The sequence below is a fragment of the Mandrillus leucophaeus genome, unplaced genomic scaffold (assembly GCF_000951045.1).
Source record: "Mandrillus leucophaeus isolate KB7577 unplaced genomic scaffold, Mleu.le_1.0 Scaffold380, whole genome shotgun sequence".
NCBI lineage: Eukaryota > Metazoa > Chordata > Mammalia > Primates > Cercopithecidae > Mandrillus > Mandrillus leucophaeus.
In genome coordinates, this window is record NW_012104032.1 from 1,834,986 (window position 1) to 1,845,798 (window position 10,813).

Genomic DNA, 10,813 nt, shown 5'->3' on the forward strand with positions numbered 1-10,813 from the left:
TAATTGGAGAATTTAGCCCATTTACATTTAAGGTTAATATTGTTATGTGTGAACTTGATCCTGTCATTATGATGTTAGCTGGTTATTTTGCTCATTAGTTGATGCAGTTTCTTCCTAGCTTCGATGGTCTTTATTTTTGGCATGTTTTTGCAGCGCCTGGTACTGGTTGTTCCTTTCCATGTTTAGTGCTTCCTTCAGGAGCTCTTGTAAGGCAGGCTTGGGGTGACAAAATCTCTCAGTATTTGCTTGTCTGTAAAGGATTTTATTTCTCCTTCACTTCTGAAGCTTAGTTTGGCTGCATTTGAAATTCTGGGTTGGAAATTCTTTTATTTAAGAATGTTGAACATTGGCCCCCACTCTCTTCTGGCTTGTAAAGTTTCTGCCAAGAAATCCGCTATTAGTCTGATGGGCTTCCCTTTGTGGGTAATCCGACCTTTCTCTCTGGCTGTCCTTAACATTTTTTCCTTCATTTCAACTTTGATGAATCTGACAATTATGTGTCTTGGAGTTGCTCTTCTTGAGGAGTATCTTTGTGGCATTCTCTGTATTTCCTGAATTTGAATGTTGGCCTGCCTTGCTAGGTTGGGGAAGTTCTCCTGGATAATATCCTGCAGAGTGTTTTCCAACTTGCTTCCATTCACCCTGTCACTTTCAGGTACACCAATCAGATGTATGTTTGGTCTTTTCACATAGTCCCATATTTCTTGGCAGCTTTGTTCATTTCTTTTTACTCTTTTATCTCTGAGCTTCTCTTCTTGCTTCATTTCATTCATTTGATCTTCAATCACTGATACCCTTTCTTCCAGTTGATCGAATCAGTCACTGAAGCTTGTGCATTCGTCACATAGTTCTCATGCCATGGTTTTCAGCTCCATTGGGTCATTTAAGGACTTCTCTATATTGGTTATTCTAGTAGATCTCAGACTGCTGCGCTAGCAATGAGGGAGGCCCCATGGGTGTGGGACCCTCCAAGCCCGGTGCGGGACATAATCTCTTGGTGTGCCATTTGCTAAGACCTGTGGAAAAGTGCAGTATTTGGGTGGGAGTGACCCGATTTTCCAGGTGCTATCTGTCATGGCTTCCCTTGGCTAGGAAAGGGAATTCCCTGATTCCTTGCACTTCCTGGGTGAGGAGATGCCTCTCCCTGCTTTGGTCTCACTCAGTGAGCTGCTCCCACTGTCCTGCACCCACTGTCAGACATGCCCCAGTGAGACAAACCCCATACCTCAGTTGGAAATGCAGAAATCCCCCGTCTTCTATGTCACTCACACTAGGAGCTGTAGACTGGAGGTGTTCCTATTTGGCCATCTTGGAACCGCCTCCAGCTTTATTATTTTTGCTTAGGTTTGCTTTGGCTATTTAAGCTCTTTTTTAGCTCCATATAAATTTTAAAATAGTTCTTTTTCTAGTTCTGTGAAGAATGTCATTTGTAGTTTAATAGGAATAGCCTTGAATGTATACATTGCTTTAGGCAATTTTGCCATTTTAACAATATAGATTCTTCTTATCCATGAGTGTGGAATGTTTTTCCATTTGTTTCTGTCATCTCTGATTTTTTTGAGCAATGTTTTGTAGTTCTTATTGTAGTGATCTTTCACCTCTCTGTTTAGCTGTATTCCTAGGTATATTTTGTGGCAGTTGTGAATGGAATTGCATTCCTCATTTGGCTCTTGGCTTGGCTCTTGTTCGTGTATAGGAATGCCAGTGATTTTTGTACATTAATTTTGTATCTTGAAACTTTGTTGAAGTTGGTTATCAGCTTAAGGAGCTTTTGTGTCGTGACTGTGGGTTTTCTCAATATAGGATCATGTCACCTGCAAACAGGGATAATTTGACTTCTTCTCTTCCTATTTGGCTGCCTTTATATCTTTCTCTTGCCTGATTACTCTGGCTAGGACTTCCAATACTATGTTGAATGGGAATGATGACACAGGGCATCCTTGTCCTGTGCGAGTTTTCAAGGGTAATGCTTCCAAGTTTTGCCCATTTAGTATGATGTTGGCTGTGGGTTTGTCATAGATGGCTCTTATTATTTTGAGGTATGTTCCTTCAATACCTAGTTTATTGAGAATTTTTAACAGGAAGGGTGTTGAATTTCATCAAAAGCCTTTTCTGAATCTATTAAGATAATCATGTAGTTTTGTCCTTAATTCTATTCATGTGATGAATCACATTTCTCGATTTGTGTATGTTGTGCCAACTTTGCATCCCAGGGATAAAGCCTACTTGATCGTGGTGCATAAGCTTTTTGATGTGCTGCTGGATTCAGTTTGCAAGTATTTTGTCGAGGATTTTTGCATCAACGTTCATCAAGGATATTGGCCTAACATTTCCTTTTTTTGCTGTGTTTCTGACAGGGTTTGGTATTAGGATGATGCTGGCCTCATAGAAAGAATTGGGGAAGAGTTCCTCTTTCTGAAATTTTTGGAATAGTTTCAGTAGGAGTGGTACCAGCTCTTCTTTGTACAGCTGGGAGAATTCAGCTGTGAATCTGTCATTCCTAGGTTTTTCTTGGTAGGCTATTTATTACTGATTTTATTTTGGAGCTCATTATTGGTCTGTTCAGGGATTCAATTTCTTCCTGGCTCAGTCTTGGAAGGGTGGATGTGTCCAGGAATGTATCCTTTTCTTCTAGATTTGCTAGTTTATGTGCATAGAGGTGTTCATAATATTCTTTGGTAGCTATTTGTATTCCATGGGATCAATGACCCCTTTTGTCATTTCTAATTGTGTTTATTTGGATTTTTTTTTCATTAGTCTAGTTAGCAGTCTATTTTATTAATTTTTTTCAAAAAATCAACTCCTGGATTCATTGATCTTTTGAATGGTTTTTTCGTGTCTCAATCTCCTTCAGTTCAGTTCTGATTTTGGTTATTTCTTGTCTTCTGCTAGCTTTGGGGTTGGTTTTCTCCTGGTTCTCTAGTTCTTTTAATTGTGATGTAAAGTTCTTTCACTTGTAAAGAACTTTAGTATGTGACACTCTTGTAGCTGTGAAAATGATAATATTCATTTTCAAATAATTTTTTTTGAGACAGGGTCTCACTTGATCACCCAGCTGGAAGTAGAGTAGTGTGATCATAGCTCACTGCACCCTTGAACTCCTGGGTTCAAGCGACTTTTCTGCCTCAGCCTCCCAAAGTGTTGGGATTACAGGTGTGAGCCACCACACCCAGCCAATGTTTATTATTTACTCTAGTAAATATACATAGACAATCTTTACTACGTGCATAATCAAGATATTTTATCATGCCATTTAATGTTCACAAGAGGTGTGCCAAGCATCATTATCCCATTTAATAGGTAAGGAAACAAAGGCCCAGAGAGTTTAATTACCAAGCATATGTAGCTAGTGACAGAGCAGGGATCTAAAGGTAGGTGTCTCTGACTCCAAAGCCCACACTGTCTTCTTTACATTTGTAGTTTGCAACCAGTTTTGTGAAGCCAGATTCTGCAAGAGGTGCCCAGTACCAGGAACAGGGACCAAATGGTTGAGCATCAGGCCCCTAATCCAATTTTAACCTGGGCATTTCTGCTTTTGTCTGTTTTATGCATTGGACTCCTATGGAGGTTATTGTTTGACAAAAGGTTTCTGCCATTAAAAACAATTTGAAAACCATGGTACTGTGTTTAACCACATAAATTACTGTACTTGGCCATTTTCTATCAATAAAAATCATATTTTTTGTCCCTCCCACTTCCTCTCACACTGGCCCTGTCCTCCTCGACCTTTTCCCAGCCCCTGCCAGTCATTTCCCAAATTAGGAAGTCTGCTTCCTTGCTCTCCCCACAGCCCATGGTAGATGTATTACCTGTGGGATGGACCTAGGGCTGGCTCCTCCTGTCAATTCCCCACTGTTCTCAGTGACTCGGGACCACTGAGATTCAATCTAATATCACGCCATGCCTGTGTTAGAGCTGGAAGGGGCCTCAGAAGTCATCATTAATTAGAAGTCCTGGCTGTGTTTCACAGATGATCACACAAGTCCAGAGACGCAGCCCAGTCTATACTAGCTGCTCAGTACATGCTTGCTGAATTCAGTGACTGCTCCAGAATGTCAATATGGGAACTGAAGGGAAGAAAAACAGTTGGGAAAAGAGTCTTAAAACTACATCTATCTGCAAAGCACTTTACCTGCGACTGACAAAAATTCACTTTACTTCCGCTGACCATTTTAAAGAAGAGAATGAGGACAATGCTGGTGGAGATAACTGGGTGGTCCTAACCTTCAGAGGAGGCATGGCTAAGTAGGAGGGAGATGTTTAGGAGGCTGGGGCATGGCCAGAGGGATCTGTTTTAGAACAGGAATGAGACAGGCCTAAGTTGGAGGAGTTGGACAGGGATGGCTAGAGCACCTTCAGGAGAAGCTGTGTTCCTGAGCTGGTCAGAAAATGAAACCTTCTAAAGATTGGGCCGAAATTCAAGAATGAACAAGGATCTCCCAGGAGCACAGGCAGATTGTTCCAACCCTAGGACAAATGGCATGGGGGAGCATCTGGGAACATCCCGAGTCGTTGAGACCAGTGGGGATTTGACAGCAAGAGACAGCCCTAGGCCCATCCCACAGGTGATGCATCTATCACGGGCTGTGAGGACAGCAAGGAAATAGGCTTCCTAATTTGGGAACTGACTGGCAGGGGCTGGGAAAAGGTTGGGTAGGACAGGTGTCAGAGGAAGCAGGAGGGATAAGAGTTGAGTGGACCTGAGAAACAACTGCTCTAGTTATAGGCCTGCTATGGGGTGCCTCAGAGTCATCAGCCTGAACTCTTGTGGCCAGAGCTCCTATAGCCCAAAGGTCTCTGATTCCAAGACCATTGTCAGGACTCTGGGACCTTCTATCTGTGGATCCTTCCTCCTTATTCCAGTCAAGACCTTGCCAGACCCCCTGGGCACTCCAGATGTGAGGGAACAACACTAATGGATAGAACTCTTGTTTTTTTGGGCTGACCCAGAAGTATGAAAGCCACACACTCACCATTCTTGTATGACTGGCTCAGCTAAGCCTGTTTCCCAGTAGGAATGTCTAACTGAAATCTGCCCCCTCTCACTCTAGTTCCCCTGCTCCCTCTTTGATATCAAGCAGCTACCTCCTTATTCCCCTTCCCCACCCTTACCCCATCTTCTCCATGTGGGCAGCAGCTGGCTCAGCAGCAGGCTGGGGCTTTCACAGTGATGTTTAGGATCTGAAATCAGAGAAAACAGGAGGTGGGGGAGTGAAGATACAGTCAGTCCAGCAGTCTCACCGTATTGGGAAATGTACCAGGTTAGAATGTGGGCATGATGACCTCGGACACCCATGATGTGGGTGGAGTGTTGGCTTTCCCGTGCATTCATGGAAATGGGGCATCCTGAAGATGCAGGAGTAAATGGGTTAGGCTGAAGGCTCTTCCAGCAGAAGACCCCAGAGTATATGGGTTGTCTCCCTATGTTTCCAAGCACACCAGTTTCATCTGGAGCAGAGGAGGCATCAACAGCTGAGTCTGGGGAAGGCTAGGTTTTGGGGTGATAGCCAGAAGGTACCCATGTTAGGGATTAGGCTGTCATTCTCTTCTCTGTGCCCCATATTTTTTGTGACTATATGGTTTTTGGTTGGACATTCCCTGCAGAATGGTAGCTCCTGAACAGTGGGGACCAAAACTGCCACTTAAACACTCCTACATCCATCTCACAGATGGGGAAATTGAGGCTCAGAGAGTTCAAGCCCCAGGCCTCACTCTGCACCAATGAATCTGTCATGGGAAGGTGGATGGTGGGAGCTGAGGATCAGCTCTGGATATGTGAGCCTAGATGGAGAGAGGGTTACATGGCAGGAAGGTGAGGATGAAGTCTGGCTTTCCTGCCCCCTACTGGCTTCCCCAGACCTCACCTTGTCCCAGACCTGCTCACTGATCCCCAAGGCACTTCCCACCAAGTGACTGACCCCTGCCACACACACCAGGAAGTCCACACCCCCACAGTGTTCCAGGGCCTGAGAGTAAGAAAGGGACATAAAGGAATAAGGTTACGGAAGAAGAGGGTGTCTTCAGCAGTGAGAGGTGACTCCTGTTTAATGTCCCAGAGGCTGTACCTAGGTCAAGTTCAAAGCACAGGAGAACAATATGATGTGAGGATGGAGATTCTCTCTTTTCCTTTAGGAGCCAGGTACTGAGTTTCTGGATAAAAAGCAGTGGAGCATCACCCAAGTACCCTTTCACGTCCTCCTTCTAGTCCTAGGCACTGTTGGCTACCCGTTCCCAAACACACCTCTCACCTGCACTGTGTCCTGAAATTTCACTGTCCCCTCTCCAATTCCCTGAATACTCTACCTCTGACTATAAGACCAGGGCTTCCTTCTGTATAACATCTCTGTCCCCTCAGACCCCTCCTCAGGAATCTTCCAGGAGGGCCTGGCTGGCTCCACGGAGCTGGTGGAGAAACCAGCTTCTCCTTTCCCACCAGCATGGTCCCCACCCCAACATCTCCCTGAGTCCCAGGCCACATGCACTCCCTCTCTCCCTGAGGGAGAGAACAAACCTGGGTGGAGAAAGGATGCCCTCCATAAGCTGGTCCTTTCTGTGCCCAGGTCGGTTAACTGGAGATTGGGCCTTGTGGACAAGGCTCAAGTGACACATAGTTGACCTGATTCCTGTGATGGTGGCTTTATCCCTCTGCCCTAACGTGGGGCATAGTATCAGAATCCATGAGCCTGTCTGCACCTCCTTCTATGCCCCTCACCATGACCACCAGCCGCTCCCGGTCCTCAGCCTTCCCCATGTAGCACAGGGTATCTGGCACATGCTCAGCCCCTCCTCCTAGGGCGTGGCCCTCCTCCTAGGGCGTGGCCACCTTCTGCTGCTTCCCGCTGCTGATGACCACGTGGGCCCTATAGTGGGCCAGACACTGGGCAATGGCGAAGCCGATCCTGGGGCAGAGATGAGAAGGAGGTGACAATTTAGACTAGGACTGAGACTTTTCTTGCTGCATTTCTAGCCCTGAGGCACCAAATGAATTCTCTCCACTAACTCAGAGCAGATAACCTCATGCTGCACTATGGATGGTCAGAGGACTAGAAGAGATAAAGAGATAAAGGGTCCATAGATGCATTGAACCTCCTATGTCCACATCAGATCTTCTTGGCCTCCCCTCCCACAAAAATTCCTACTATGAAAACTCGTTCACAGTTTAGTTTCTCAAGGCTTTAGTTTGCTTTGTAGCTGCAACCAGAGAGCTCCCTGCCTCAGGCATGTGAAACCACTGAGTGCTCACAGGCATGCAACTTCAAAGTATGAGGCATTAACCCACATAGGGCAACTCTTGACTGATGGAGGAATTCTCTCCTCTTCCCCTGAGAGATGCCTCTGAGATGCATTTCCTGCTTCCTAGAAGACCTTTGAAACCTCTCACCCAGTGACCTATAGTGGGCTGACTCCATAACACATCCTGCACTGGTTTTGTCTCCTTTCCTAGTTTCCTTTCCTGTTCCTCGATGTTGCTCATTAAGATCACCTTCCCAAAAAACTACTAGCACTTAAGCCTAGTAAACTTTGCTTTGTGAGGATGAGCCTAAGAAATGAAGTCAGCAAAACCCAAAGACACCCACAGTTCCCAAATTCCCAAAGAGTTGTTCTCAACTGTTTGTAGATCCTGTGATCATGGCAACTTTGTTGGCTAATTTAAGTTTATAGTTGGCTCCACTGCTGGTGAGGACCCCCAACCCAGGGTCAGGGGCCTAAACATGGTGGTTTCTGATGAAATATCATCTCCCTTTTTGGGCTAGAACTGGGTGGGTCTAAGAATCGCTCCTGGAAGATCAGCCTCAAGCCTGCTCCAGTGAGCCTTTCTAGTGATTTTATGAACACAGAATTTTGTATATGAAATCTCTTCTCTTTAAATTAGCTTGAGTGGCTTCTGTTATCTGATATCAAATTCTGACATATGCACACATAGGCTTGAGAAAAGAAATTTGTATCTGAGGAATACAAATCCTTTTAATTGTTAGGCCCAGAGAGACATTAAAATGAGGCCACAATCCCACACCCTACTCCCCTCTTTGACCTAAGTATTCATCTCTTGACACTGCTTGCTATTGCCACAAGTAGCTGGAAATTTAACCTAATAATGCCACACCAGACACTATAACACATACTCTGTAGTTTACAAATGTATAGCCAATCACTAATCAATGTTCTCTGTGTAAACCAATGAGAATTTCTGACAAACAATTTTGTAACAGTCCATTCCCTGTCCCCGTTTTTGCCTTTAAAAATTCACTTGTAACTCCTGCTAATTGGAGTGTATATTCAGGGCAACTTGAATCTATGCTCCTGGGTTGCAATCCTCAAGTTTGGCCCAAATAAACTCTCTACTTGTATTAATTTTGCCTCAGCTTCATCCTCTTAGGTCAACATATTCAATAAATATTTATTCATTGAGAACCCCTAGGATAATGAACATCTACTTCACAGGTTTGTTGTGAGAGGCCCAAATAAATTAAGATGTGAGAGGGCTTTGTAAACTCTCAAGTTCCTAAAGTTCCACAGCTTCTTAAGAGTGATACGTTTTATCATTTTGTCCTCCACGAGTCTCTAGCCTCAAGCTTCGAGACACATTTGACTTCCTGCTCCCAGTGCTCTACCCTGGCTGCTTTGCATCCCTCAGCCTCTTCTTCTGGACTTATCTTCATTTTCAGCACATGAGAGGAGTCCTTCCTGACACCCCAAAGCTGATTTATTGTCTCCTCCATGTGACCTGATGTCCTCCCTCCTGTGCTTACTTTTCACATTCACCTTTCTAACTCTAAGTGACAGTGTTACATTTGTCACTTCTAGCAGGGTGCCCGGCACTTAGCGATTGCTTCATAGGTATTTGTTGAATGAAAGAAAGAAAGAAAGAAAGAATGAATGAATGAATGAATGAATGAATGAATGAAGATTTGGTTGCAGTGATGTAATGGTTTCTTAGGGGCCTCACTGGACCTACAGGTCAAATTCCTTAGTTACTACATGTCAGACCCTTCCCCTGTGCAGTCTGTGGTGTTAGTTCAGCTCTGGTCTTAAAGCATTTATTGTAAAGTACCCATTCATGATTTTTAAGTGTTCAGGCTTTGGGTGGCATCAGGCATTGTGTACACTGTGAACTTGTGTTTTCCTGATATTTAGAATACTGAGTCTCTATTCAAATCTTCACAAATCTGTAGCTATGAACTTATTTACATAAAGCCAATTCCCTTATTTAAGTACTTCAACCTTAGTAAATCTTAGGCAAATATCACAGCAGATAAATGCTTTTGAAGCAAACTTTACAGATAAATTCACAATTCTTTTTTTTCTCTGAAATTTGACTCCTACAATCCCTACTCGTTCATTATGGTTCCCTACCTCCCTTGTAGCCAAGGATTCAAAACAGTGTTGGGTTTCCTTCTCTTCCTACTCAACATTTTGTTAATGTCACTCCAAACAATTTATTTTTAAAAGCAAATGCTAAGCGTTTCTCTCTCTCTCTCTCCCCTTCCCATCCCCAATATAATTTTGGCAAAAGATACAGAATCAATGCATGCACTAGTCTCTTCATTCATTCAGTGAGCATCTATTAGGAACCTGCTATGGGCTGGGCGGCCAGAATACAAAGATGACTCATGATTTGGGTACTCAAAGCACTCACAGCCTGAGCTGGGCCTGCAGAAAAATATGATTATAATACATTGTGGTAAGAGGAACATATGATTCACATGCTTTTATGGGAGCATAGAAGAAGAACGGCACCTAACTTAACCTTGGGGTGGCAGTGGTTAGATAAATAATTTGGAAAAGGTGACACCTAAGTCAATCGAGGAAAAGGAGCTTCTAATATTGCATTTGTTTGTTTTTGTTTGTTTGGAGGCATGCTTTTTTAATTAAAAAAGGATATATGTTCATTATAAAATTTTTTTTAATATTTGTAAAATATTTGTAAAAATGTATAAGAAAGTTGAGGGAAAAGTTGCAAAAGACTTTAAAACAGACCTGACTTTGAAATGGACTCTGGATATCTTCAGTAAAAAACTAGGCGTTGTCTAGCTACTCGTCTAGGTAACCTAATTCTGTGGGGTCTCTGTATCATACATTGTCTTTGAGCTATTTGAGAGTTTTAGGTAACTAATAAATATTTGCATCTATACAGAGATGCATATAAATTTAATCTGGAGGAGATTCAATTTTCCCTCTACATAGGAAGAAGTCAGCTTTGCATCTATTAAGCAAATTTTACTCTTCCCTATGGCCTATATATGTGTGGTTCTTTGAATTTACTTTTGAATCAGTTGTAATGGCTTTGTGGTTCCCCTCATTAATTAACAAGTTTTAAAAGGTTGGCACTTGTTCTTTTCATATTTGTATGGGAGTCATTATCTTACCTTCTCAAAAATTATCCAACACAAAAAAGTGAAAATTTGATATTTCACTGTTAACTATTATAATTATTTTGCCATTCTTTAAGTCACCTCTCCACATATCCATTCTCATATAATAGCTGTGTGTTCAATTTTGCATGAATGGGACCACAGTATACATGACCTGTTTTTTCTTTTTAATTTTCAGAGCTTATTCTTGAAGGATGAATAGAGTAAGGAATTTGGAAATATAGAAGGGCATACCAAGCAAGGAAGTTAGCATGAGCAAGGGCAAAGGGGAGAAAAACAGCACAGAGTGAGAGAAACTACCAAGAGTTTGTTATCCCTGGAACAGCAAGCATGAGGTGGGGAGTGGCTGGAGATGAGGCTATAGAATTGGTCAAGGGCTGGATAGTGGTGGTTATTGTATGCCAAAACAAAAAGCTTAGACTTTCTCTAGAGGGCAAATG

The 10,813-nt window shown here is 43.1% G+C and overlaps 1 pseudogene; it reads right to left on the reverse strand.

Annotated features, from left to right (window-relative positions):
* The window catches only part of LOC105547214, a 134,378-nt pseudogene that overhangs the window by 16,118 nt on the left and 107,447 nt on the right, over window positions 1-10,813 (reverse strand).